The following is a 26,377-nucleotide window of genomic DNA, read 5'->3' as shown; positions in this document are numbered from 1 at the left end:
TGAACAGTAGGAGCCCTGCAAAATTGAGGCTGATCCTGTCTCTAAACACCTTAAAGATTGGCAGCCTTGGGTGGACATTTTTTTGCCACTGGACTTTGACCTTTCCCTTTTTGAACCTTGATCTCTTATTCATATTTATAATTTTAGCCTACATTGTGAGCATAGCTTTGGCCGCTCAGATTCAGTTGACCTCCAACTACAAATGCTTCTTTTTCTCTCCCCCCTCTGCTCCCTTCCCTATTTCCTCTAACTCCTCTCTTCCTTCCCTTTCATATATTCTCCTCTTTCCTTTTCTTTTTTTTCCCTCTTTCTCTTTTGTTTCATTGCCTGGAATTTTTGCACTACAATTCAAAAGTAAAACTTGCACTACTACATACAAAGACCATTTCTTTGACATGGGTATCTACGGTGCTGGATATTGGTTGGCTTTGTGTTCCAGTTGTTTGATTATTTTTTTTATATTATTTGTATACCTATATGTGTAATACTCTGTTATATTTAATGTAAGTAGATTGGGTGTATATCTGATGGGGCACAGTTGGCGGCATTTGATGGGGCACAGTTGGCTGCATTTGATGGGGCACAGTTGGCTGCATTTGATGGGGCACAGTGGCTGCATTTAATGGGGCACAGTGAGGCTGCAATTGTTTGCCCATGAGAGGCTTCTGGTGAATTTAGTGGGTCACCAACTCTAAGCCACTCAGCATGTCACGGAGCTTGGTGCCTCTCCGCATGGGTTTGCCCACATTCATGTTGCATAAAAAAAAAAGATGGTGGCCATCTCTAAGCCTGGGGGCCCCATAATCTCCTATTGCCGGGGGCCCCATGAGTTGTCAGTCCGCCCCTGGCTGTCCGTATCAGCAGAGAGCGGAATTGCCCGCTGTAATAGCTTTCATTAGAACTTCCAGTGTTCCCGGGGCTCATGTCACATAGCTCCACCTCTTGGTCCGGCACCTTTGATCGACAGAACGCCAGTCCAGTGTGGGACATGTGACGTCGTCAAAGGCGTTGGGCTAAGAGGTGGGGCTATGTGACGATGAGCCCCGGGAAGACGGGAAATTCAAATGAAAGCTATTACAGCGGGCAATCCCGCTCTCTGCTGATCCGGCCGGCTTGCCTCTTCCTCTGCACAGGTGAGGCTGTATTGGGCACAGGCAGGCCAGGCTGTATTGGGCACAGGCAATGCTGTATTGGGCACAGGTCACGCTATATGGGGCACAGGTCACGCTGTATAGGGCACAGGTCACGCTATATGGGGCACAGGTCACGCTGTATAGGGCACAGGTCACGCTGTATAGGGCACAGGTCACGCTGTATGGGGCACAGGTCACGCTGCATTGACACTAGGGCGGCTCTGGGGGGCCCCATACAACATTTTGCTATGGGGCCCTGTGATTTCTAGTTACGCCCCTGCATCCACATATTCAATGTAGATAGGGGAATCACTCCAGCTGAGCTATTGTATTCTGATGGCCCAGGGGCCCTCACCAACAGAAGCACTGATCCTTTAGGTAAACTCTGACAGGTTAGTTGTGCACAAGTCGATAGACTGACTTATGTACCACCAGCTAGACCATACATGCATAAAAATTGTATTTCGATCCATGTATGGCGAGCTTTAGATTTTCCTGAGAAAAATATGTTTTTTTATAGAATAATAGGGATTTGTAGTGTACTTATAATAAATGTTTAAAAAAAATTGACTCCAGTGACGTGGATGTGAATGTCATAAACTGGACTGGCAGGCAGAAATATTTTTTATTTATCTTTGAAAAGCTGGTGTTCTTGTAATAGAATGTGTTTGTGTTTCCACTTGGAGTGATATTAGGGTTGTCTCCAACATTTGGCTTTTTTCGTCTCATTTAATCACCTAATGATAAGATAAGAAGCTGTTGTTTATAGTAACATGTGGTTGGTTGGCATTGACCTTTTCTATATCTGATATCCTACATGGTGGTTAGACACATGTGGCTTTAAATACAAGTGAATTCTAGGAAAGCTTTGATGTTGCCAAGAGCATTACTTGTTACTTCAAATAAAGGTTGTGAGGACTAGAAGTTACATCAGCATTTTAATCAACTGAAATGTTATTATGACTTCTGAAGTGCAATTCTGAAGTGCAATCAGGGACATTGCTGAATGAGGTAATATGAACAAATAATCTCAGGTACCATAATAAACGGACAATGGAAAGCTTCACACACTCTTTTGACTGTCTTTGCTTTTCTTGAAAATACAGGAGAAACTGAACAGACAGAAGAGCCACTGGTCAAGAAATGTGCATGCATTTTACCAAGATGTATACTCTACCAAGATGTCCAAATTGTGTTTTTTAACCACTTCAATACAGGGCTTTAAAACCCACCTTCATACCGGGCCTATTCTGGCACTTCTCTCCTACATGTACAAATCATCATTCTTTGCTAGAAAATTACTAAGAAACCCCCAAACATTATATATTTTTTTAGCAGACACCCTAGGGAATAAAATGGCGGTCATTGCAACTTTTTATCTTGCACGGTATTTGCGCAATCATTTTTCAAACGCCTTTTTTTGTAAAAAAAATGGTTTCATGAATTAAAAAAAAAAAAAAAAACAGTAAAGTTAGCCCAATTTTTTTGTAAAATATGAAAGATGATGTTACGCCGAGTAAATAGATACCTAACATGTAATGCTTTAAAATTGCGCACACTCATGGAATGGCGCCAAACTTCGTTACTTAAAAATCTCCATAGGCGACGCTTTAAAATGTTTACAGGTTACCAGTTTAGAGTTACAGAGGAGGTCTAGTGCTAGAATTGTTGCATACGCTCTAACGCACGTGGCGACACCTCACCTTACCTTATTTATTCATTTTTTACACTTTTAAAAAAAAAATTTTTTTATCGCTTTTATTCCTATTACAAGGAATGTAAAAAAAATGACATGCTAAATGTGGCATGTAAGGGGGCGAGGAGTGGATTAGGCGGAAGTTCCATTTTTGGGTGGAACTCCGCTTTAACATGTTAATTCATTTTCAGCATTTTTAAACTTGCAGCTTTCATTATAATTGAATGAAGTTCCAGAGATCATGATTTTACTGGAGAAAATGTTAATATTCACATGAAGACACAAACGACACCTGAACCCAGGATGACACGGCCCCCCTCAAACTACTCATACTTCTAAGATTCACACTAGGGTTGGTGTCACCTGGTGCGGTAAAATTTGGTGTCAATCCCCCCCTCCCCCTGCCCCGGTGTCACTGAGCAATCCAGGGCACTGAGCAGGCTAGTGCATCAGCACAGGTCCTGTGTAATCCCCCTAATGTAACCCTCCCCCTGTAGTCCCCCTAATGTAAGTCCCCTGTGCACCCCCACTAATATAACCCTCACACCCCCCCCCCGATATCCTCCTTGGCTCCTCCTCCTGTTGTGGATGGGGAGCCTATAAAGAAGATGAAGCTCTTGTTTTCCAGTTCCAGATGAACTCTAATTACTTCAACCCTTCAACTGGCAGGAACAGGTCTGAAAACTAGCCCTAAATCCACTTATATCAGTGTGTGTGATAGACTGCATGTCTTTCTCCGACACAGGCACTTCTGAATCAGGAATTAGCTGTTTCACACAAAAGCTTTTACACCTAAAGAGATCATACAGATTTTATACAGAGAATACATTTTATGTTTTGGGTAATTTGTGAAATAAATATACCCTCACCCGGCCACAAGTACACTTGTTCAATTGCTTGGTATCACAAATTGATAATCAGACAAACACATGATATAAACTCAATGGGCCGGATTCAGATACAATGGAGTATCTATCCGCGTGGCGTAACGTATCTCAGATACGTTACGCCGCCGTAATTTAGGGTGCAAGTTCCGTATTCAGAAAGAACTTGCGCCCTATGTTACGGTGGCGTAACGTATGTGGTCCGGCGTAATTCAAATGTGGATGGTGTGGGCGTGTTTTATTAAAATTTACTGTGACCCCACGTATTTGACGTATTTTACGAACGGCGCATGCGCCGTTCGTGAAAAAATCCCAGTTCGCATGCTCGAAATTCCGCCGCAAATCGTCATTGCTTTCGACGTGAACGTAAATTACGTTTAGCCCTATTCGCAAACGACTTACGCAAACGACGTAAAATTTTCAAAACTCAACGCGGGACCGACGTCCATACTTAGCATAGGATACGCCTCATATAGCAGGGGTAACTATACGCTGGAAAAAGCCTAACGTAAACGACGTAAAAAAATGCGCCGGGCAAACGTACGTTTCTGAATCGGCATATCGACCTAATTTGCATAGTCAACACGTAAATATACGGAAGCGCCACCTAGCGGCCAGCCTAAAATTACAACTAAGATACGACGGCGTAAGAGACTTTGTCAAATATATGCGTAACTGACCGCACACTCAGAGATACGACGGCGTATCTGGAGATACGCCGTCGTATCTCCTACATGAATCTACCCCAATGCATTTAGGCATCTAGAAGTGGTGAAGATGAGTTGCTGAAGTTTAAACTGATCTACTGGGATTTTCATGCACAACCGTCTTTAGGGTTTTAACTTTTAAGAGAATGGTCCAAAAAAGAGCAAATATCCAGTGAGCGGCAGTTGTTTGGATGAAAATGCCTTGTTGAGGTCAGAGGAGAATGGCCAGACAACAGTATAATGCTGTATCCTGGCCTAGGCCAAAAAGGCACAGGCCTGGGGCAGCACCTTGCAGGGGGGGCAGCACGGAAAGAGTATAAAATGGAAAAAATTGCGCATACCAAACGTGAACGAAAAAAATAAATAGAAGCTGCGACTTAAAGGATGTTATACAACATCAAAATACATATAAATGAGAAAAAAGGTTGCGCTAAATGTGAGAAAACATTATGCCCATTGATATATAAATATATAGTAAGCACAATAAGAAAAACAATAATCAATAACATACAGTGAATATTAAATATGACCATATGTAAATATACAAGTGTAAATATGATAAGAAATAGGAAAAATCAAGTCCAAATTGTAATAAAAAAAAAAGGGAGAAGGAAGTCCGCCAAAGGTGCAAATGATCCACAGGACGGTGTAAAAGATGACGACAAAGAACCTCCACCACCATCAAACACTGACCCTTACCAGAGCCTGAGATCTCAAGGAGATCAAACACAGCAGTGCTATCAGATAGCAAACATCCTTCACAGTAGGAACACCATAGGAACATCCATCAGGATAAAAGAAGCAGCCAGATCTCCACCAAAGTCTCAATCATTGAGGGGTGTCAGCACTCACAGATATGTAAAAGAACCAGGGGAGACTTGCATAGTGTAAAATCCTGCATATTGCTCGGTACCGGCTCCTTCTTCTTCCCCCTCCGGGAAGAAGCACTGCTGTGTTTGATCTCCTTGAGATCTCAGGCTCTGGCAAGGGTCAGCACGGAAAGAGTCCCTGCCGGCTTGCGCTACAGTAGATAGAGTAAGGGAGGGTTATAGCCCGTGTCAGTTTGTTTTTTGCCATCCCTGTCCCAGTGCAAAAATTTCCCTTCACTTCCTGCCCCATAGCCAAACAGGAAGTGAGAGCAAATCTATACAAATTAAGGGAATCCATTGCCCCCCAGGCCCTCAGAACTAGTGTCCCTACTTGAAAATGTCAGGGTGGGTCTTAAACAGAAAAGGTTGTGGCCTTGACAGAAAGGGGTGGGTCATATTTAAATTAGGGGTGTGTACGAGTTTAGTCGGGCCTAGGGCAGCACAAAACCTAAATACACTACTGCGACAGTAACTCAAATAACCACTCGTTACAACCAAGGTATGCAGAATAGCTTCTATGAATTTGCACAATGTATTGAACCTTGAAGCAGATGGGCTACAGAAGCAGAAGGCCACCCCGGGTGCCACTCCTGCCATCTAACAAAAGGAAACTGAGGCTACAATTCGCACAGGCTCACCAAAATTTGACAATAGAAGATCACATAAATGTTGCCTGGTCTAATGAGTCTCGATTTCAGCTGCGACATTCGACACACCATATAAAATCAGTGCAACCTCAAATAATTATGAATATATAAATATATAGATATACACATGTAGAATTCCTCTGAGCCACAACACACTAAGCAATTGTTGGTGCTATAGTACTATATCAGTGGTTTCAGAACACCCTCCCCTTATTCCAACAAAATACCTAAAGTGCAGCGCAACTATAGATTACAACATAAATAATTTGTGTGAATTTAAACACACAAAAATGTTATAGTAATAACGTCACTTAATTAATCTGAAAACACCCTCAAAGGCAAGTCCATACAAAAGTCCCACTCAATTGCGTTATACACTACATTGTAAACAGTTTTTCAAATCTGATTTTCAAATCTTCTATCTTCACTATGTTTTCCAGTGACATCCACCTCTGGGTGAAATACCTGCTCACCTCCACTTTAGACCTACCTACAGAGTCTCATTCACCTGTAATACTATCTGCTCGTGAGGACATCAGATTCACACTCCTCTGTCTGGTCCTTGAATGTACTGTGTGTCCCCTCCTCACTCAATTGCTCAGTCATCAAAGTGACACCATGATGAAGGACACAAGGGTAATAACCATAGTGCTCTCTATGTTAATATTTATTCATATCTCAAAAAGGGATTTAAAAACACCTACAAAATCTTTAAAAAAGCATGCATTGAAATGTCCTCATAGCCCATAGCTCACCACACAACCTTGGTCTGACATCACAGGCTTTGCTCCTCCCATCTATACGCGTTACACCCAGTGACTGAGCTTCCTCAGTAGGCCTACTAAGAAAGCCCAATGAGTGAGTGTATTTATTTTTCTCTCATTTCTCAATCCTTTTTTCTAATCCCTCACTTTGTGCTTCTCATCATAGACCCACTCTCTATCCCCATCCCCTACGCAAAAAGTATTCATTAGGAAATCTTGACCATCAACATTAATAACTTGCAATAGATATACAGTAAAACCTTGGTTTGAGAGTAACTTGGTTTGAGATCATTTTGCAAGACAAGCAAAATGCTTTAATACATTTTGCCTTGATATACAAGCGATGTCTTGACATAAGAGTAGCGTCATGTCACAACTGAGTATAAAAAAGAAGAGAGGCGCCTCTAAGTGTAGCAATATGGTTACATTTAATGAAGGTACAACATTTAGCAACTTATTGCTACACTTGAGGTGCCCCTCTTCTCTTTTATACTCTGTAAAAAAAATGCTTTGATATACAAGTGCTTTGGATTACAAGCATGTTTCTGGAGCGAATTATGCTCGCAAACCAAGGTTTTACTGTATGTAACCTTTCCAAAAATACCCACAAAAACAGTGCAAATAAAATAAGAGAACAACAATTACTCCTTCTTAGTGAAAATGTTATTGTTGCAATACAGTATGTTGCACTGTCTGCAATACTGTGTTAGATCATGTGTTAGATTTTCATGATTCATTATTGAATTGTTCTCCCTGGAAAGAGAAAAATAAAGAATGTTAAAAAATGTAAAAAAAAAAAACAAGGTCCCTGTTCAGGCATTTCATTTTGCAGATTGACAATGTTGTATTGCTGTTTGTGTCACTGTAAATATTATGCAGGCATGGCCCTCTGTGGTTACCATTAGGAAACCCACCCTGAGGTTGGCTGTAGGCTGGAAATGGCTGCAAAAGGCTGAAGCAGAGATCAGCAGCACTGGGGTGCAACAAAATATGAAAAATATAAAAACAAGTATTTTATTCTTGAAGCCTCGTACACACGACCGAGGAACTCGAAGGGCGAAACACATCGTTTTCCTCATCGAGTTCCTTGTCAGGCTGTCGAGGAACTCGACAAGCCAATTTTCTCCATTCCCGTCAAGGAAATAGAGAACATGCTCTCTTTTTGGCTCTTCGAGTTTCTCGACAGTTTCCTCGACGAAAATGTACACACGACCGGTTTCCTCGGCAAAAAAATATCTCCCAGCAAGTTCACGACCTCGTACACACGACCGGGTTTCCCGTCTGGAAAACTGCCATGAGAGCTTTTGGCTTGGAAAACCGGTTGTGTGTATGCTCCATCGCAGTTTTCCCAAAAGGAAAACTGCCGAAAAAAAAAAAAAAGAGAACCAGCTCTCTTTTTTCCTGCCAGGATTCCAGGTGGTCTTTTTCCCGGCAGTTTTCCTATGTGAAAAACTGTGATAGAGCATACACACGGCCGGGATTCCCGACCAAAGCTCCATCGCAGTTTTCCTGTCGAGAAAACCTCTCGTGTGTAGGGGGAAAAACTTACCGAGCAGGTTCTCGGTTTTCGCCTCAGGATTCCGGGAGGACTTTTTACTGCCAGGAATCCCGTACATGTGTACGAGGCTTTAGAGTCTTAATTCCTGAAAGCCTATCATGAACACAGAGCCACAGGCTGATGCATTTTAGGTCAAATAACTCTTTATCCAATAATTAAAAAAATAAAATAAATGCATGGAATAAAAAAGACAGCAGTACAGTACAGAAGTTCCCATACCACATACAAAAACATTTATATAAAAAGAGAAAGAACAAATAACATGTAGCGCCTGGTTACTTCAAAGTACCGGTGCTATTTAAATTTAGAGGGAGATCAGAGTGTAGTTAAACTCTGATCAGGTTAAAATGTTCAAATTAGGTCTCTGTCTCAGATTGCCTGGGCTGTGGGCTCATTCTGTTGTGCTGAGGTGTTCTTCCCATCCCAGTGCAGTAGGTGGCAGCAGTGGAGTCAAGATTTGGGTGCTCTTCCCTGGCAGCCAATCAGGAGGGTTGAGCCTTGTTGTGCATGCTGGGGAAGGGTACTTATGGGGCAGACGCCATTAGTTTTGGGTCTTCTTCTTCAAGTGCGAAATCCACCCTTGGGGTGTCTGCACCACGGCGCCCCGGCGTTATGGCCTACCTGGCCGGGGCGTGCGTGCCAGGCGGAGTTCCTGGTTCCGGGATCATAGGGGTCTGGAACATTTGAGTCGTGGCAGGGAGCCCAGTGGTCGACTGGGTTCCCAATCCTGAAGATCCCAAGCGGTATAGCGGTTCGGTAGGGAGTCCATCTGAGGAGAGCCAATGAGAGGCTGGCAATCCAATATGGTCTTGACAATCCACTGGGGATCGAGGTATCTGGACACTTGGAGGCTGGTCACCTGTCAGTCGGTACCTGAAAGGAATTAGAAGGAGATCCAGGCGTAATTTGACTAAGGAGGTACATCTCCGTAACTACAATCAGAAGGGCCTGTGGCAGAGGTTTCTTACTGAATTTTATTCTAGGAGGGTCTGTGGCAGAGACTTCTTCTCAAAGGTTTGAGCGATACTCTGGCTGCTAGGTAGGTAAGCGAGGCCTGTCCAGGGGACGCTATTCCCACTCAGTGTTACATGTGGGAGCAGGACTGTTTCTACACCTTAATTTGCTATTCTCCTTTCTTCCTTCAACTTTAGCTTCTTCACCACAAGTTTATTGTTTTTACCCGGCTGGGTAATAAAGAGCACAGCAAGATGCACCTGTTGCGGACATTCCTTTACTATTGCTATATGCACCATACACCCCTAGGAATTCGGAGAGCCACGAGGTAAATGTGCCACCCAAAACAAACCAGCAGCTCCTCCGGGGATAGTGCTACAAACATTTATATTGAAAAATAGTACATTCCAACCTTGTAGGCCAAAGGCCTTTCATGAATGGATTAACACCATGGTTAAGAGCGATGGATGAAGTTGTAAATAAAATGGGAAGAAACAAGGAAGAAAATCGGGCAGAAAACCATGAAGGGAGGTTAATCAATAACAATGGGGAGAACGCAATAGTCATCAGTACTCAGAATGAAACAATTGTTTTTAAATGGGAGAGAGGAGAATCGACCATAATGGATGGGAAAACATATAGGTATGGAATGACTGTAACAATTAAATGATAGAAATACAATCAGGAAACACCTGAAGAAAGGAATGGTCCCAGAAGACATGACCCAACATTATCCAAATATAAGAGAAAAGTTAAACAGCAATACACGTCGTACAGGTATAATGATAATGATATTTTTTTACAATGAGTTATTACTTCTCAGGAAGCTATCCCCATATGTTGGCTAAAATTAAAAATACTAAATGTCATATGATTCAAGGCCATTGCAGCCAGACACCGACAAGTGTGGGCTGCAGCTGTAACTGGCAAACAGCCCATAAGCTTTGTTAGCAAACACATCTATGACCTTCTCTTTAATAACGGGAAGTCTGCCAACCTGGGCATACAAAGGTTATTGTAAACACAATGTGGAAAATTAAAATAATTCCCATATTTACACTGTATCCTGGTGCCCCAGATGATGCATCTGTAGGTTATATTTATAAGAAAAGCACACGTGTCTCACATTCATTCCCATTTGTGACGTTTTTCAGTTAATATGAGCAAACACTGCTATGACAAAGGTCCACACTGTATTTTTACTGTGCATCGCTTCAAAGTGAATGTTTAAGTCACTCTGTGGTCAGACTTAAAATATGAAAGTAACGCTGAAGATTTGTGGCAGGCACCACAAGATATTGTCCATGCCACCCTCCCAGCTTAAGTCCCCACAAAGCCTATGCCAATACCAACATTCTGAATGTGTTTGCACATGGCAAGGAATGGCCCCCTGCCCTTCATTTCAAACATCTGTGTTTTAGCCCTGGTTCACACTGGTGCGTTTTGACATGTCAAATTGGCGGCAATAGCGATGTTCTAATCGGTGCAACGCCGCATCTGTAGCGCTGCACCAATTTCAAAAAGTAGTTTATGTACTAGTTTTTGCGATTTCGGGCTGCGATTTACATTGACATCTGTGCAGAAACCTGCACAGATGTCTTTGAAATCGCGGCCGAAATCGGGACTGACATGCGGGAGTGAAATCATGCGAGTTCAGCTGAAGTCGCACGGCTTCATTCCCGCAGCCCAGTGTGAACCTAGGCTTAGATGCAGTTTATTTTAGGTGTGATTTTAGACAATAGAATCATTGTACAAGTGTTACTATTCATCCCTTTGGAAGGTGTGTTTTGCTGAGAAACCACTTAGAAAATGCAGCAAACGAAATATTTTTAATGTATGGCACCCTCACTGCAGTAAAACATAGATATGTGAAATGCAGTGTTGCCAACCTACCAGATTGAAATTTACTGGCACGACACCCGAAATTTACTGGAGCAGCCACGTTTTTACTGGCATTTCACAAAAGTTACTACATTTTACTACATTTTTAGGTGCAAAATTAAGTATTTAGGCTACAAACAAGTACGCTAGGCAAATAGCAATTTAATTTAAGGTAGATATTAAGGTAAAAAAACATATTTTTGTTATTTTCGATATAATAAGGACCCCTCTGCGGTGTCACCAACATCCTCGGACGAGAGGACATCCGTGATAGGCGGAACACAGAACAGAGGCGCTGCTGGGAAAATTTGTGTTCCGCCTATCACAGGACAGTCTGAGAAGAAGACGCGGCTTTCAAATCATGGACGCTCGCAGCAGACAGAGACTGTCACCGGCCTGGAAGCCAGAAGCTGCAAAACGTGAGTGATGGCACAGTGGGGGGGGGGGAAAGAGATGGCACAGTGGGGGCACAGTGGGGGCAAGTGATGGCACAGTGGGGGCAAGTGATGGCACTGTGGGGGCAAGTGATGGCACTGTGGGGGCAAGTGATGGCACAGTGGGGGTAAGTGATGGCACTGTGGGGGCAAGTGATGGCACAGTGGGGGCATGTAATGTAATGGCACAGTGGGGGCATGTAATCATGTAATGTAATGGCACAGTGGGGCATGTAATGTAATGGCACAGTGGGGCATGTAATGTAATGGCACAGTGGGTCATGTAATGTAATGGCACAGTGAGGCATGTAATGTAATGGCAAAGTGAGGCATGTAATGTAATGGCACAGTGAGATTTGAAAAAAGTCTGTTTCTGTCAGCGGTTGTTTCTGTCAGCGGTTGTTTCTGTCAGCGGTTGTTCTGGCTACCCCTCAGCTTCCAGAAAGACTAGAAGGAAGGGGGTAGTCTTATATGGCGAGTATATCCCAAAACCAAAATTTTTCCTGGAAAATTAGGGGGTCGTCTTATTTTATTTTATTTTATTTTATTCTTAATTTGGCCATACTAAAATATATTAATTTTGGTCCACACCAAAAAGTGGGCAACATTCCTTTATAGTGGGAAAGCCATGTGGGGAAGATTTTTTTTGCATCAAATTAATTGGACAGCGTACAGTATATGGATAACACCTTCATGTGAGGACTGTGGTGGAACAGTATCATGATTTTGTATAACTTTAAACTGAACTGTGATATATGGGGGAGTGCATTGTTTATGGATGTGATTTAATATATCTATTGTGCTGCACTGTCTTTGTATATCAATACATTTTTATTGGCTTTAAAAGTAAATAAAAAAAAACAAAAAACAAAGAATGCCATATATAGACCGCCGCGAGCGCGTGGATGCAGGCCGCGTGTTGGGAGGGCCCTGCTGAACCCCCCGCAGAGACGCGGTAATCTGGCTTTGTAGCCAGTCCGCTCCATGAGTCTCCGCCACCGCCCTCAGCTGCTCCATTAAACTAGCTACCTCACTCATCTTCCCTCACTAACTAACCAGGCCGCACGTACCGCTGTAGAAGCTGGGACTTGATGACTTTCCCTTCAGGCTTCCTCACACCGACTGTTGCTGTCCCCTCCTCCTCTCTCCCCACGAATCCAGCCAACTCCTCCCCTTTGCTGCATCTTCCAATCCCTTAAGACTCTTGCTCTACTAACCACCCCCCATTCCTTTAACCTCTTCCCCACTGCCAGTTACCTACACCCTGTCATGCTGTACTCCACCTACGTTTTACTACGGCTCCATACTTGTCTTATACAGCACAATAGAGTATCTGAAGAAATAAAGTAGCAATACAAGGTCTACAAAGTGCAGATTTCTATTACTATACAGATCATAAAATACTCTCAAGGTCCATATTTGTTTCCAATCCAGACAACGAAAGGTCTCCAACCATTTTTAGAGGTATATAAAGTATGGTAGCGGCTAGTTCCTGCCCAGCAGAAGGACCCTGGTGATGTCACAGACCATGTGACTGTTTGGTCACATGGTACAGAGAAGTACAGGAAGTGGACAGGAAGTGACCACAAGCGACCACAAGCCATGCGGCTGCTCTGCTAAACAAGTGTGTGCACAGGCTTTTCTCTGCTTCATATCTCTGCCAAAGAGTAGGCTAAAAGGTCCTTTAGCTGGATAGGAAATAGCTCATTCACACTGAGCAAGCTATATCCTACCCTGAGAAAGGACAGGGTCCTTCTACTGGCTAGGAACTAGTCGCAACCTATAAAGTATCTTTCCTCATAGCTAGCACTTTTTCGTAAACATAAAGTGACTTAACCATCTTAACAGTTTTGGATAGATTGGGTGCAAAGCTTGTTTTTAATATCTTGTAATAGCAAATATTTCTGCTAGAAGAATGCGGGAAACTACAATGCAGAAAGCTAAAGAAAATTTTTTTAATTTCCAGACTAAAAATAGCTAGGGACAGTTTTGGTGACATAAACATTCCAGGAAATTCTGAAATTATTTGAAACCTTTTCCTCCAGAAACTTCTGAGAGTATTTTTAGTAGATAAGATATTCCTTGTATGTGCTGGCTGTAATTAGGGGCATACACGTATGCAGTAGGGTTCGATTCTGGGTCAGGACATTATCTGCAAGGAGTTTCCATGTTCTTCCAATGCTTGTGTGCATAGCTGAATCCATTGGGTATTCAGAAGTCCAGAAAGACCCTGCATCATCCTCACTGGGATCCGCAGTTTGGGAGGTTGAACAGCACACTTCTCGACATGCTTGGGACTCCTAGGCCACCATAGATGGAGCAAATGTATTTCCTGAACCCAAGGATCACAGTGGTGTTAATGTTGTGTAGCGCTACCCCCGAAGGAGCCGCTGTTTGATTTGGGATCGGCCTATTAAGTTACCCTGGCATTGTCTAGGGGTGCAATTGTAGAGACAAACAGTGAACAGTGAAGTGAATAAAGGGTGAATAAAGGGTTTTTCCAATGCTTTATTTTCCAGGCCAACACGGCCAACATCAACATCAATTGGGAAGGACAAAGTTGATGAATAGAGAGAGAGGAAGAACCTTGCAGTATCAGGCCTGGATATTAAATAGAGCAGTCAGTACTGCTCTGCGTAGTACCAATTTGTAACTCGTCGCCACTCCAACTGAGTGGGTAAAGTGCCCCCGGGCAGACCTCTCTTTACAGGCCTGGCAGCCGAGACGCCACTTAGGATTTCTGGGAGGAACAAACCACTCTCACAGGCCCGGCTCGGGCCTCTGCCACAGGCCAATTACAGTAACTGAGCTAGATAGATAGATGGAGCGAATCCTCCCAGTAGATTTCTGCATCAGTCACCAGATGACAGCAAACATACCTGTCAGTACTCTGGTCACCGGATCCCCAATTGGTTTGTTCAGGTTCTGTTGGACGACCTGCCTCCGGGTCCCCCTCAAACCGACTCCCCAATCAAACGGCACCCAGCCTGGGATCCTTTCAGTGGAATCGAGAATCCAGCAAGTCGCTGGGGTCCCCTGGTACCTCCGGGATAGGTTCCAATCGGTCTGCAACTATGGCCAGGTGGGCCACGCTGGGGGGGGTCCATGGATGCGCGCACCCTGAAGGTGGATGCCGCACCTGGAACGGGACCCCGCAAAGATTTTAAAACACATGACCCCTGTCACAGATATACTCCTCTCCAGCACGCCCCGCGAGGTAAAAACTCCTCTGATTGGCTGCTGGAGAAACTTACTCTGCCAGAATCCCTCTGGCGCCAACTGCTGGCCAGGGATGATATTGCATCCCTGGACCACAGACTGACCCAGTGGACATTTCTGGAATGACAGAAGTCACAAAATTTGACCAAATAGTGAATGGGAGCAAGGTAACTCTCCCATTCCCCACTAACTTTAGCGTAGTGCCCATACTGAAAGTAAGGGGGCGCTACAGGTGGAACAGTCATGCTGCGTACACACGATCATTTTTCAGCATGAAAAAAAAACGTTGTTTTTCAGCATGTTTAAAAAACTATGTTTTTCCAACTTCATCATTAAAACAACGTTGCCCGCACACCATTGTTTTAAAAAAATGCTCTAGCAAAGCGCAGTGACGTACAACACGTACGACGGCACTTTAAAGGGGAAGTTCCATTCGCCTTGGGGCTGCTTTAGCTGATTCCGTGTTAGTAAAAGACGATTCGCGCTTTTCTGTCTGTTACAGCGTGATGAATGTGCTTACTCCATTATGAACGGTAGTTTTACCAGAATGAGCGCTCCCGTCTCATAACTTGCTTCTGAGCATGCGCGGGTTTTAAACGTCGTTTTAGCCCACACACGATCATTTTTTACAACCCGAAAAACTACATAGTTTAAAACGATGTTAAAAAATGCAGCATGTTCGAATTTTTTTTTTTTTTTTTCAGAACCTGAAAAATGATGTGAAGCCCACACACGATCATTTTAAATGACGTTTTTTAAAAACAACGTTTTTTTTCATGCTGAAAAATTATCGTGTGTACGCAGCATCAGTGTTGATGGGCTAATCCCTCCTGCTGAGCCATTGTGTTCTTCCTGTGGAAAGGGGGGGGGGGGGTGCCCCGCTGGGAGGACACAGTGATTATTGCTAGTGGCTATAACAGCTGCTAAAAATAATCACATGAAAAATTAAACAGGCAGGTTGTACTCAAGTTGATCAACTTGGGTACATTCAACCTGCCCATACGTGATTCAGATCTCAGTCGTTTCCTGCTGGGAGAAGACAGTGATTATTGCTAGCAGCTATAGTAGCCGCTAGTGATAATCACAAGCTAGTCCAGCAAGCTGGTTGATCAATCAACTTAGTACATTCAGCCGGCCCACACATAGTTTGAATCGCGGCCGGTTTGGCTGTTACAAACTGCTGAACTGTGATGGTGGCATAGCTTTCTTTGACTGATTCCCGACCGGCTCACATCTATTTACGGGGGCAGTATGGCACCCCTGCGCAAAACCCCGTACCCATATAGGGTTTCCTTTAAGAGCCGCAAGAGGGTGCGCGTGTGCTGGCTGCACGATGGGGGACCCAATGTGCCTGGACAGAACAAGGGCGCTGGAGTTAGTAAAACCATATGCACAACAAGTTTATTAACATAATACACTTATGTAGCGCCCCCCTTACTTTCAGTGCGGGCGCTACACTAAATTTAGTGGGGAATGGAAGGGTTAGTTTTACTCCCATTCGTGATTTATGGAAACTCAGGCTGCTGCCCACTTCAGAATCGGTCCTGTAGGTCAGTCTGCGCTCCAGGGGTATGTTATCACCCCTGGGCGGCAGTTGGCGCTAGAGGGGTTCTGACGGATCCACCTTCTCCCAGCAGCCAATCAGAGGAGTTCTTCCCTCGTTGGGCATGCTGGGAGGGAAGAATATCTGGGGCAGCCGTTTTTGGCGGGTTGTTCTATGCGGGGCCCGAGTTCCAGGTGCGGTACCCACCTTCAGGCTACGCGCATCCATGGGCCCCGCCACCGCGGCCTGGTTCGCTGAGGTTGTGCACCATGCAGAGCCTCATCATGACATTGAGAGGGGCCCCAGCGACTTGCTGGGTCCCAACCTTCTGTTGAGAGGATCCTAAGCTGGAGGCTGTGCGATGGGGGATCGGCTCGGGGGAACCTAGAACTAGAGGTTGTCCAGGAGGCCTAGACGAACCATCAGGGATCCGGTCACCACACCATATGACAGGTATGCTCAAGCTGTCAGTGGGTGACACTGATTGAACTAACTGGGAGGATTTGATCAAATTAATCTCACAAATCCCAAGTTGTCCGGCCTGTGGCAGAGGCCCTGAGTCAGGTCTGTGGCAGAGGTCTGTTTCCTACCAGTTATCCGCAAGTGACGCTCCGGCTGCCAGGCCTGAGATAACCGCCTGTCTGGGGGCACTTTACCCACCCTGATTGGGGTGGCGACGTATTGAGCTATATCATTGCTGAGAGCAGGCTTGCTCTCTCTTTATATCCAAGGCCTGATACTAAAGTTTCTCTATGCTCATCAACCTTTCTCTGTCGTGTGCCATGTTGATGTTGGCCGTGTTGGGCCTTGGAATAAAGCATTGAAAACTGAATTGTCTGGACACTTGCTCTTTATTCACACTCACAGAAATCACTCCTAGACCAAGTCAAGAAGGTAACTCAGTAAGCCGATCCCAAACTAATCAGCCGCTCCTTCGGGGGTGAGCGCTACACTTACGTGATAAAAACTTGGGGCCAGATTCAGAAAGGAGTTAAGACGGAGTATCTCCAGATACGCCGTCGTAACTCTGAGTGTGAGGCGTCGTATCTTGGCGCCTGATTCAAAGAATCAGATACGCCAGAATTTGTCTAAGATACGACCGGCGTAAGTCTCTTACGCCGTCATATCTTAGTTGCATATTTACGCGGGCCGCTAGGGGCGCTTCCGTAGATTTACGCATAGAATATGCAAATGAGCTAGATATGCCGATTCAGAAACGTACGTGCGCCCGGCGCATTGATATACGTCGTTTACGTAAGGCTTTTGTCGGCGTAAAGTTACCCCTGCTATATGAGGCGTAGCCAATGTTAAGTATGGACGTCGGAACAGCGTAGAATTTTACGTGGTTTACGTTGTTTGCGTAAGTCGTACGCAAATAGGGCTGTGCGTAAGTTACGTTCACGTCGAAAGCATTGACTATTTGCGACGTGATTTTGAGCATGCGCATTGGGATACGTTCACGGACGGCGCATGCGCCGTTCGTTAGAATCGTCAATTACAAGGGGTCACGAGTCATTTACATACAACACGCCCACTACCAGCCTACTTTAAATTACGCGGGCTTACGCCGGCCCATTTACACTACGCCGCCGTAACTTAGGGCGCAAGTTCTTTCTGAATACGGGACCTGCCTCACTAAGTTACGGCGGCGTAGTGTATCTGAGATACGCTACGCCCGCCTAAAGATAGGCGATTCTATCTGAATCTGGCCCTTGATGTTCAGCAAGTAGGAACCAACACTGGCACAGGCAAACATGATGGAGTATAACATGACCACATTTCCAAACTGCCATTCAGGGACATACCCCCCCCTCCTCTTACCTTCCCCCCATAAAGATGAGGGGGAGGGGGAAATGTAGTCTCGGAGTTGATGGGGAATTTGTCGGCAGGTTATTTGTCAGGTGAATGTGCCACTTGCCACAAGATGCAGAGCCGCTTGCCACCCATAGCCTGCCACCAGATGCAGTGCTGCTGTCACTCCCTCTGCATGAGCTACGTGCGTAGAAGAAAAGGAGTGGCATCACTATCTGCAGAGTGAAGATCACACCAGTCCCTGCTGCTTGCCGCTGGGTGCCAGAGAAGAAGGAGGTGCCGAGGTGGTTGGGGAAAGCAGTGCTGCACTAGGCGCAGGCCTCGTTCCCGGTCTCATTGTCTGAGAGTAAATTGTCACTGGTTGCAAGATGTCAGGCAGCGCCGGCCCTAGCAACCAGTTCCAGAAATGCAGTTATTAGTTAGTAGGGGGTGGCTGTGTCCTCTATTTCATTCCAGGACATTGTATTGTCCCGGAATGAAGGTGCGGGACAATCCGGGACACGTGGGCACCCTAGTATAACAGTCTCATGTTTGCAGTGCCAATGTTGCTTCCTACTTGCTGAGCATCAATGTAACTGTGCTATTTTAATAAAGTTGTTTTGCACATGGTTTTACTAACACCATCGCCCTTGTTCTGTCTTTTGCACACTGCCTTTGGAGTTCCTTCCCAGATCTTAGTTGAGGAGCTGCAGGAGTTGTCTGAACCTTTCTTACCTCCATCCACCATTTCCCACGTGAGACCATCTTCTATACACTATAGGCATGTTTCTACTCAAGGAGTAGACTGTATGCACTCCAATGCGCACTATTTTTCTTTACAACTTGAGGTCAAGCACTAATGAGAATGTGAAAAGCAATGTGTAAAATGTCAGCGTTATATAAATGTAGCGGGGGTCATATTGTCAAAGACTTTTGGTAATCTTTCATATCTAAATTTCTCCCCTAGTTACCTGTGTAGCGCCCCCTTTACTTTCAGAAAGGGCACTACGCTAAAGTTAGTGGGAGAATGAGAGAGATAAGTTGCTCTCATTCTTAATTTTGTTAAATTTGGCTGTCGCCAAATCCTGGATTGTCCTGTGGGTCAGTCTGTGCGTCCAGAGATACGGTCTCATCTCTGGACGGCAGATGGCGCCAGAGGGATCCAGGCGGAGCCTCTTCTTCCCAGCAGCCAATGAGAGGAGTTGGGCCTCGCTGTGCATGCTGGGAGGGGGTATTTCTGTGGCGGAGGCCGTTGTTCTGGGTTCTTCGTGGGTTCCTGGTTCCAGGTGCGGCACCCACCTTTAGGGTGTGCGCACATCGCGGGCCCCACCACTATGGCCTACCTGGCCTGGGGTCGCGCGCTACGCAGAGTTCCTGACTCTGGGCCTTCCTGGCCTGGAGCAACTGATGCCACAAAGGGGCCCCAGTGACTTACTGGGTCCCCACTTCTACTGAGGAGATCCCAGGCTGTATGCCGTTCGGTGGGGGATCGGCTTGAGGAAAACCCGGAGGCAGGTTATCCAAAAGGGCTTGAACGAACCATCGGGGATCTGGTGACCAGACATTGACAGGTACACTTGCACTGTCAACCGGTGACCCCAACGTAATTTACTGGGAGGATTCGCTCTGCTGTTCAAAGAAAATCTTGCACTATGCCTGTGGCAGAGGCCCCAATATTCAATCAGAGCCAAGTCTGTGGCAGAGATTGTTCCTTCCAGCAACCTAAAGTGACACTCCGGCTGCCAGGCCTGTGGCAGGGGTCTGTCCGGAGGCACTTCACCCACTCTGGCTGGAGTGGCAACGTATTGATGCAGCTACAGAATAGCAGGATTGCTTTTCTCTATCCAAAGCCTGATATCGCAAAGTTCCTTTATTTCATCAACCTTTTCTGTCTACCTCAAGTTGATGTTGGTTGTGTTGGACCAAGGAAATAAACATACAGCATACAGAAAACTTCATCTACCGATTGGACATTCAATTACTGCTCTACTCACTACCTTCACCCCTAGACATCACATAGAGGTAACTTAATATGCCAATCCCAAAACAATCAGCGGCTCCTGAGGGGGTAGCGCTACACCTGTATATATTTATTTAGCTTTTTCTAAAAAGAAACCAATGCATTGTGGGACTAGAGGTACCAGGAGAAACGGACTCCATTGACATTTGTAGAAATAGACTACAGTTCCCACAATGCCTTGTCTTCCTGGAGCACATGCACAGCCTTATGGGGGAGGTTATTTAAAGATTGGGAGGAGCTGAACTCGATCTCTTGGGATCTGCATCTCTCCCTCTGCGGAGCTGTGGAGAGCACTACAGCCGAGCATTTAGGCCTGAAGCCTGGGCCTGGATCCACCGGAAGACCAACCATCTGGAGGGAGACAAGATCAAGTGTGTCCAGCTCGTGTTCCAGGAGATCGACAGACTGACCAGCTGACGATCGGAGCTGTGGAGAGCAGGACTCCGGAGACCGTGCGTTGTGGCGTAGCTGCTGAACGGCTTATCTTCTGTAAGGAGCTCAGGCGGACTAGGCCTGTTTGGGTGAGAGGGCACTTGCCCAAGTTTCTATACCCCCCATAGCTTTGTGACTCACAGTGCCTCACATCTCAGAAAGGCATACTGTTTAATGATCTGTTTAAGGAACATCTAAAAGTCACGCTGGCCATGTTGACTGATACTGACTGGAGGGTCGGTTCACCGCACCTGTGTTGATCGTACCTTAGACTGAGCTTAAGGCCCTTTTGGATTACAAATATATTAAAGTGCACCAACGAGCCTACAAATAGACTTCATCGCTGAGGAATATTCTGGATTTAAGCAGGCTAGGCCTGATTGAGATTGTTAGCAAATGCACTTCAATAGACTGCCCACTAGGGGAGCATAGATCATTTATAGTTAATTATAGATTTTATACTGTTAATATTCTTTTTGTTGTTTTATTGACTCTTGCAAAGGGCCCTTTGCAGAGACAGCTATATACAGATATATTTGTGTGTGTAAATTATTATTATTATTTTTTTTATATATAATTTGTATTTTATTTTAAAATTCAAACAATTTCAAGATACATTGACAGTTGAACAACACCACATAACATAATCCGGGCACATTCAGGCATTACATCTGGGATGAGGCTCTGAACAGGCATGGGAAAGGGGGCATCCCGCCCACCCCGGACATTCGGTCCAATTGAGCAGGCATTCCCCCCCCAACTAGTGGGGAGTGGGATAGTCCCAAACCCCCGCCCCTATACAGATGCTAATTAAGCTCCCATAATAACACAAATATACTTCTTGGAACAGCCAAGAGCGCCAGGGGCAGTCTAATAAAAAGAAAAAACAAAGAACATTCCAAGAACATCCCAAAAGCCCGAGGCAAGGCTGGACACCTGAGCATCACATGCCTGCATGACATTAATCATAAACTACAAAAAAACAAACAAACAGTAGACTAACACAGAGAGAGAGAATAAACAAGGGAGTTAGAGTAAAGGCTCATACACACAGTCAGACATCCAACAAAATTTCCCTTGGATTTTTTTCCTAATTGATTTGTCCGGCCACACCCATAGCATACACACAGTCAGACTTTTCTGCAAACTTTTCTAAAACTTTCCTAACGTCACGTGTTTTTTTTTGCTATTTTCTGCTCTTTACCGCCACCCTTTGGTTAACTTCTGCTATTGTTTGTTGGTTTTAACATTGGTTCTGAGCATGCGTATTTGCACTTTGTCCAAAAGTTGGTTGGATTGCTGTACACACAGTCAGACAAGGCACCATCGGACTTTTGTTGCTGAAAAGTTGGTCCGTTTGCAGACCCAACTTTTTGTTGGATGAAACCCGAAAAAGTTGGTCCGATGGAGCGTACACACGGTCAGACAAATTGGAAAACTTTCAGATTTTGAAGTTGGTTGGCAAAAAGTGTGACCGTGTGTATGGGGCTTCAGAAGGAGAAGCGAGAAAGAGAGAAACAGAAGGGAAGAAATCGAAAGAAAGCGAAAGAATCAGCCCTCACCGGCGGCATAGGTGGGATATATCCGTAATCAGGAGGCCTCCTGGTTAGTCAGCTGGCGGTGCGCCTGGACGAGTCTCCCAAAGGAGGGGTCCGCCAAGGTAAGCAGAGCCTCCTCTAAACTAGACGATAACGGGGCAGTATCGTGGATGTGTGCCTGCCATTCCGCCCAAGTAGTATTGAAGCGTTCCCGGGTGTCCCTACATTCAGCGAGCCAGCTTTCCGCCTCCATGATCTCCCCCACCTTCCCCAACCAGTCCTGCTCGCTAGGGATATGCAAGCTTTTCCAATGAATTGGTATGAGACGTTTGGCTGCATTGAGGAGGTGGGGGAGAGCACTTTTCTTATAACGGGACAGTGACACGGTAGGGACGTGGAGCAGGAAATGTTGAGGCAGTGCTGGGATATCCACCCCCAGGCCCTCAGAGATATGTTTGCTAACCACATCCCAGAACGGCCGAAGCACCGGGCACTCCCACCAAATGTGTAGGAACGTGCCTTTCTGTCCACATCCCCTCCAACACACCTCGGAGGCGGTAGGAAAAATCTTTGCAAGCGTAGTGGGCACTCTGTACCACCGTGTTAGTAGCTTATAATTGTTTTCTTGGGTCCTAGAGTCCACAGAGCTCGAGTGAGTTAAACGGTATAAGTGATGAAGCTGTCCTTTGGTAAATTCAATGTGTAAATCCTTCTCCCACTCCCTTATAAAGTGGGTAGTGGAGGAAGGTGACGCATCCCCCAGCATCCCATATAATGCTGAGACCGCATGGGGCAGGGGGTCCGCCGTGGCCCACACAATTTCAAATTCCGTCAAAGTGGATCTAATCTGTGCTATCTTGTGGCTTTTAGCTATGAAGGTCTCAAGTTGGCGGTGTCTCCAGAAATCGAAGGGGAAGCTGCCAAACCTCTCTCGCAAGGTGTCAAGTGATAAAAAGCACCCCCCTCCGCAAATTTTGCTAGACTACAAATTCCGTCGCCTACCCAAGTACCAAGGGAAGCCCTTAGCTCTCCAGGGGCAAACCACGGGAACCCACATATCGGCGCCAGAGGAGACGTCCTGGGCGCCAGGCCCATGTTGGCGTTCAGCTTATTCCACAAACTCAAGGAGTGCGTCGTCAATGGAGACACCCACCCCGAGAGACCCCTGTCCTCCGCGGGCACCCACGGCGCATAAGTCAAGTCTCGCCCAGCCATAGTTTTCTCTAGAGGGACCCATAGCTTAAGGGACGTGTGGAATTTCCAATTCAAAATCCGTTGCAATGCGATCGCTTGATAGTATTGAGGGATGTTCGGTATGCCCAGGCCCCCCTAAGCTTAGTCCCTTGGAGTATAGACATTGCCAGTCTGGGTTTCTTGCCCCCCCACACAAATTTGGTAAAAAGGCTGCGGAGGTCTACAAAAAAAAAAAACGTTTCGGTAGGCGAATAGGCACCATTTGCAGAAAAAATAAAACGCGTGGCAGTACTACCATTTTTAGAATATTCGTAGAATATTCGTAGAATATTCGCCCACCCACGTGAAAAGAGCCCTGTCCCACGTCCGAAGGTCCTGGGTGATAGTGTTGAGGAGGGGTATATAATTTAGCTTATATAAAGAGTCATGATGATTGGTGAGATGTATCCCTAGGTATTTTATAGAGGAGGTGGACCATTTAAAAGGGAAGGAATGTCTCAGGGAAGACACCAAAGTCTGCGGCACGGTGATCGGCAAAATTTCCGATTTCGTGAGGTTTATTTTAAAATTGGAGACCTCCCCATATGCGGTCAGTTCCCTCATCAGGTTTGGCAACGAGAAAAAGGGGTCAACGACATGAAAAAGTATGTCGTCTGCGTAGGCAGATAGTTTGTGTTCATGGGAGCCCGCCTGCACCCCCTGATGTCCGGGTTCGCCCTGACCCTCAGCAGCAATGGTTCCAAGACCAGAGCTAACAGGAGGGGCGAGAGCGGGCACCCCTGTCTCGTGCCATTCCGAATGGGGAACACCGCAGAGAGGCCGCCATTTACCTTAACTCGGGCCGTAGGTGAAACATATAGGGTGGAGATCCAGCGCATCATGTGCGGGCCTAAACCTGTCTTCGCAAGTACCGCGTGGAGAAAATCCCAGTCCACGCGATCGAATGCCTTCTCCGTGTCGGTGGACAATATCAGATAAGGAGGCATCTGATCCCGTGTGTGCGCCCAATGTATAAGCTGCAGGGCCCTGTTGGAATTGTCCCTGGCCTCCCGACCCACCACAAAGCCAGTCTGATCAGCATGTATCAAGTCGGGGATAAGATGTTTCAGTCGGTTAGCCAGTATTTTAGAGAAAATTTTAAGGTCAGTGTTTAGAAGGGATATCGGCCTGTAGCTCTGCGGTTGGGTGGGGTCCTTGCCCTCTTTAGGGAGCACCGTGATGTGCGCCAGCGAGGTCTCCTGTGGGAGGCTGCCAGCAGTCTTCAGGGAGTTAAGGAGGGCACAAAAAGGGACCTGCAATGTGTCAAAAAACTTCAGGTAATAGGCCCTAGTGAAACCATCTGGCCCCGGGCTTTTGCCAGAAGGCAAGGATTTGATAGTGGCTAACAATTCGGCCGGGGCAATAGGACGCTCTAAGTCTGTCACCTGATCTGAGGGAAGGGAAGGGAGCCCTATCGATGAGAGATAATCTTCAATTTTAGCCCGTTTGAGAGTCACTGCTGCAGGAGAGGAGGCGGAGTCCAGATTATACAGAGACTCATAATAGTCTCGAAACAACGAGGCAATTTTTGAGGTATGCTGTGCTTGTTCGCGCCTAGGGGACAGTAATTTGTGCACATGAGCCAGGAGCTTCTTCTTCCGAAGAGCACGAGCCAACAACCGGCCACACTTGTTACCCTGCTCATAATATGTATGGGCCATATACCTCAGCTTACGATTAATTTTGCGATCAAGTAATTTCGAGAAAAGCAATCTAAGTTCGTTAAGTCGACTAAGGTCATCCGGACCCGATGTCTTCTTATGTCTAAACTCAGCCTGCCTAAGCGCATGCAGCACGTGCTGGAAGTCCGCCTGCCTCTCTTTGTTAAGTTTGGCACCCAAAGCAATGAAGGTGCCACGAACCACCGCCTTGTGACCCTCCCACAGGATGCCCTCGCCTACCTCATCGGTCGTGTTTTCCTGAAAGTAGTGTGTCAAAATCTCCTGCACCCCCGCCACCACCCCCAAATCATCCAGCAGGTTTTCGTTTAGCTTCCAAGTCCTGACCCTGGAGAGTGCCTGAGATAAAGAAAGTGTGAGAGTCACTGGGGCATGGTCAGATATAGTGATTTGGTCAATAGTTGCCCCTAGGAGAAGGTCCAGTGCGTCCTGGTCCACCAGTAGCATGTCAATTCTAGTATAAACTTTGTGGACACTAGAAAAATATGTGTGGCCCTGAAGTGTCCTGAAGTGTCCTCCTGAAGTGCCGCAAAAAGGCGTTAGAGTGGGTGGTCTTGTTCGTCAAGGTGTCCAGCAAAGGGGCCGGACTGATGTTGAAGTCCCCCCCCCCAGGATTAATCTACCTTCACGAAAGTCAGCAAGCTGGGCAAGGGTCTGGTCAATAAATGTAAGTTGCTGTACGTTGGGAGCGTACAGAGTTGCAAAGCTACATTTCTGTCCCATGATCGTGCCCTTCAAGAACACATAGCGTCCATGGGGGTCCACCTTGTGGTCTGTGGGTTGAAACTGGCAATGTCTATGGATGGCGATGGCCACACCCCTAGACTTGGGCTTTGGGGAATTGCTAAGGTACCACTGCGGGAACAAATGAGTGGGAAGCTTCGGGAGAGATGTGTCTGTGAAGTGGGTCTCTTGCAGGAAGAGCACCTGAGCCCCCAGCCTTTTTACTTCTAACCAGAGCCTGTTCTGCTTATTAGGGGAGCACAAACCACGTATATTGTATGATACTACCTTAACCGTAGCCATGGGAGAGCGAGGAGGGTCGTCCAGGCGCCAATCCGAATCCGCAGGGGCTGATTCGCTTCCCTAGTAGTAGAAGAAAGGAAAGAAAGAAAAAGAAGGGAAGGAGATAAGGGGAAAAAAGAACATTAATGGTACACAAAAAAAACAATCTCGGGTCCACTAATGCTGTAAAGGCACAAAAAGGTGAAACCCTACACTGTTTGCCCGACCCAGGCAGCCCTCCAGAGATTGAGGGGCCACAAAGGTGAGGCAAAGCGCCCATAACAGGGCAAATACCCACGACGGGTAGTCCTAAGTGGGAGTCGTGATCGGACACAGAAAAAAAGAAAAAAAATGAGCAACGTATGTCCAGTATGTCACTGCCCAGAGGAG

The sequence above is a fragment of the Rana temporaria genome, chromosome 3, assembly GCF_905171775.1.
Source record: "Rana temporaria chromosome 3, aRanTem1.1, whole genome shotgun sequence".
Classification (NCBI taxonomy): domain Eukaryota; kingdom Metazoa; phylum Chordata; class Amphibia; order Anura; family Ranidae; genus Rana; species Rana temporaria.
The sequence above is the reverse complement of the archived record's forward strand: the minus strand, read 5'-3'. Positions refer to the sequence as shown.